General features: G+C 39.7%; 1 non-coding gene across 1 annotated transcript; it reads right to left on the bottom strand.

Annotated features, from left to right (window-relative positions):
* Window positions 1-1,438: 1,438 nt before the first annotated feature.
* LOC130938151 (small nucleolar RNA R71) lies at window positions 1,439-1,542 on the bottom strand. Its single transcript, XR_009069327.1, has one exon. It is a non-coding gene; the product is annotated as a small nucleolar RNA R71 (small nucleolar RNA).
* Between the last annotated feature and the right edge of the window lie 2,014 nt (window positions 1,543-3,556).

Raw genomic sequence — 3,556 nt, 5'->3', positions numbered from 1 at the left:
AATTACACAGAAAAAGCTGGGCGTTCAAAACGCCCAGTAAAGAAGGACAGACTGGCGTTTAAACGCCAGCCAGGGTGCCTGGCTGGGCGTTTAACGCCCAAAAGGGTAGAGTTTTGGGCGTTAAACGCCAGAATGGATACCATTCTGGGCGTTTAACGCCAGGATGGCACAAGGGGGAGGATTTTGTTTTCAAATCAATTTTTTTTCAAGTTTTCAAAGTTTTTCAAAATCAAATCTTTTTCAAATCATATCTTTTCAATCAAATGTTTTCAAAATCAATTTCTTTCCTTTTTCAAAGATACTTACTAACAATTAAATGATTTGATTGAACATCTCAAGTATATTACCTTTTCTGCTGAGAAAGGTTTAATGTTTGAATCATATCTTTTCTTGTTAGGCAAGTCATTAATTTTTAAAATCATATCTTTTAAAATTGTTTTAAAATCATATCTTTTAAAATTGTTTTCAAATCAAATCTTTTTAAATTGTTTTCAAATCATATCTTCTCAATCACATCTTTTTAAAACCATAACTTTTCAATCATATCTTTTTAATCACATCTTTTTCAAAATAGTTTTCAATCAAATCTTTTTAATTTCTAATTTCAAATTCTTTTTCAAAACTCACTTGATTTCTTTCCCACTCTTGGTTTTCGAAAATCAATTAAAGTTTTTCAAAATGTTTTCAAAATCTTTTTAACTTAATTTTTCGAAAATTTCTTCCTCTCTTCTCACATCCTTCTATTTATGGACTAACACTATTCCTTAATGCAAAATTCGAACTCCATCTTCTTTGATAAGTTCGAATTTTCTACTTCTGCCTTCTATTTTTCTTCTTCTGACACCTCAAGGAATCTCTATACTGTGACATAGAGGATTCCACATTTTCTTGTTCTTTTCTCTTTCATATGAGCAGGAACAAAGACAAAGGCATTCTTGTTGAAGCTGACCCTGAACCTGAAAGGACCTTGAAGCAAAAGCTAAGAGAAGCTAAGGCACAACTCTCTGTAGAGGACCTAACCGAATTCTTCAAAGAAGAAGAACCCATGGCAGCCGAAAACAACAATGCAAGGAAGGTGCTGGGTGACTCTCCTGCACCTACTCCCGACTTCTATGGGAGAAGCATCTCTATCCCTGCCATTGGAGCAAACAACTTTGAGCTTAAGCCTCAATTAGTTTCTCTAATGCAACAGAATTGCAAGTTCCATGGACTTCCATTGGAAGATCCTCATCAGTTTTTAGCTGAATTCTTGCAAATCTGTGATACTGTCAAGACTAATGGGGTAGACCCTGAGGTCTATAGACTTATGCTATTCCCTTTTGCTGTAAGAGACAGAGCTAGGACATGGTTGGACTCACAACCTAAAGAAAGTCTAGACTCATGGGAAAAGCTAGTCAATGCCTTATTGGCAAAGTTCTTTCCACCTCAAAAATTGAGTAAGCTTAGAGTGGAAGTCCAAACCTTCAGACAGAAGGATGGAGAATCCCTCTATGAAGCTTGGGAAAGATACAAACAATTAATCAGAAAGTGTCCTTCTGACATACTTTCTAAATGGAGCATCATAGGTATTTTCTATGATGGTCTCTCTGAACTATCCAAGATGTCCTTGGATAGCTCTGCTGGAGGATCTCTTCATCTGAAGAAGACGCCTACAGAAGCTCAAGAGCTAATTGAAATGGTTGCAAATAACCAATTCATGTACACTTCTGAAAGGAATCCTGTGAACAATGGGACTAATCAGAAGAAAGGAGTTCTTGAGATTGACACTCTGAATGCCATATTGGCTCAGAATAAAATATTGACTCAACAAGTCAATTTGATTTCTCAGAGTCTGTCTGGAATGCAAAATGCACCAAGCAGTACTAAGGATGCTTCATCTGAAGAAGAAGCCTATGATCCTGAGAACCCTTCAATGGAAGAGGTGAATTACCTAGGAGAACCCTATGGAAACACCTATAATTCTTCATGGAGAAATCACCCAAATTTCTCATGGAAGAATCAAGAGAGACCTCAACAAGGTTTCAACAATAATGGTGGAAGAAACAGGTTTAGCAATGGCAAGCCTTTTCCATCATCTTCTCAGCAACAGACAGAGAATTCTAAGCAGAACCCCTCTGACTTAGTAACCATGGTCTCTGATCTAATCAAAACCACTCAAAGTTTCATGACTGAAACAAGGTCCTCCATTAGGAATTTGGAGGCACAAGTGGGACAGCTGAGCAAGAAAGTTACTGAACTCCCTCCTAGTACTCTCCCAAGCAATACAGAAGAAAATCCAAAAGGAGAGTGCAAAGCCATAACCATGGCCGAATCTGGAGAGGAAAGAGAGGAAGTGGACGCCACTGAGGAAGGCCTCAATGGGCGTGCACTGACCTCCAATGAGTTCCCTAGTGAGGAACCATGGGAATTTGAGGCTCAAAATGAGACCATAGAGATTCCATTGGATTTACTTCTGCCATTCATGAGCTCTGATGAGTATTCTTCCTCTGAAGAGGATGAGTATGTCACTGAAGAGCAAGTTGCTAAATACCTTGGAGCAATCATGAAGCTAAATGACAAGTTATTTGGAAATGAGACTTGGGAGGATAAACCTCCTTTGCTCACCAAAGAACTGGATGACTTGTCTAGGCAGAAATTACCTCAAAAAGAAACAAGATCCTGGGAAGTTTTCAATACCTTGCACCATAGGCACCATGACCTTCAAGAAGGCTCTGTGTGACTTAGGGTCAAGTGTAAACCTCATGCCTCCCTCTGTAATGGAGAAGCTAGGGATCTTTGAGGTACAAGCTGCAAGGATCTCACTAGAGATGGCAGACAACTCAAGAAAACAAGCTTATGGACTTGTAGAGGATGTCTTGGTGAAGATTGAAGACCATTACATCCTTACTGATTTCATAGTCCTAGAGACTGAGAAGTGCATGGATGAATCCATCATCCTTGGCAGACCCTTCCTAGCCACAGCAAAGGCTGTGATTGATGTTGATGGAGGTGAACTGATCATTCAAGTGAATGAAGAATCCTTTGTGTTTAAGGCTCAAGGATACCCCTCTGTCACCATGGAGAAGAAGCATGAAGAGCTTCTCTCAAATCAGAGACAAACAGAGCCCCCACAGTCAAACTCTAAGTTTGGTGTTGGGAGGCCACAACCAAACTCTAAGTTTGGTGTTGAACCCCCACATTCAAACTCTAAGTTTGGTGTTGGGAGGTTCCAACATTGCTCTGAGTATCTGTGAGGCTCCATGAGAGCCCTCTGTCAAGCTACTGACATTAAAGAAGCGCTTGTTGGGAGGCAACCCAATGTTATATTTTATATATTTTCCTTTGTTATTTTATTTTATTTTGTAGGTTGATGATCATAAGAAGTCACAAAATCAATTGAAAAAGCAAAAACAGAATGAAAAACATGAAGAAAAACAGCACACCCTGGAGGAAGAACTCACTGGCGTTTAAACGCCAGTGAGGGTAGCAGTTGGGCGTTTAACGCCCAGTCTGGCACCATTCTGGGCGTTTAACGCCAGAAAGGGGCACCAGACTGGCGTTAAACGCCAGAAAAGGG

Source organism: Arachis stenosperma, chromosome 6, assembly GCF_014773155.1.
Source record: "Arachis stenosperma cultivar V10309 chromosome 6, arast.V10309.gnm1.PFL2, whole genome shotgun sequence".
Lineage (NCBI taxonomy): Eukaryota > Viridiplantae > Streptophyta > Magnoliopsida > Fabales > Fabaceae > Arachis > Arachis stenosperma.
This window is presented reverse-complemented; position numbering and strand designations above follow the sequence as displayed.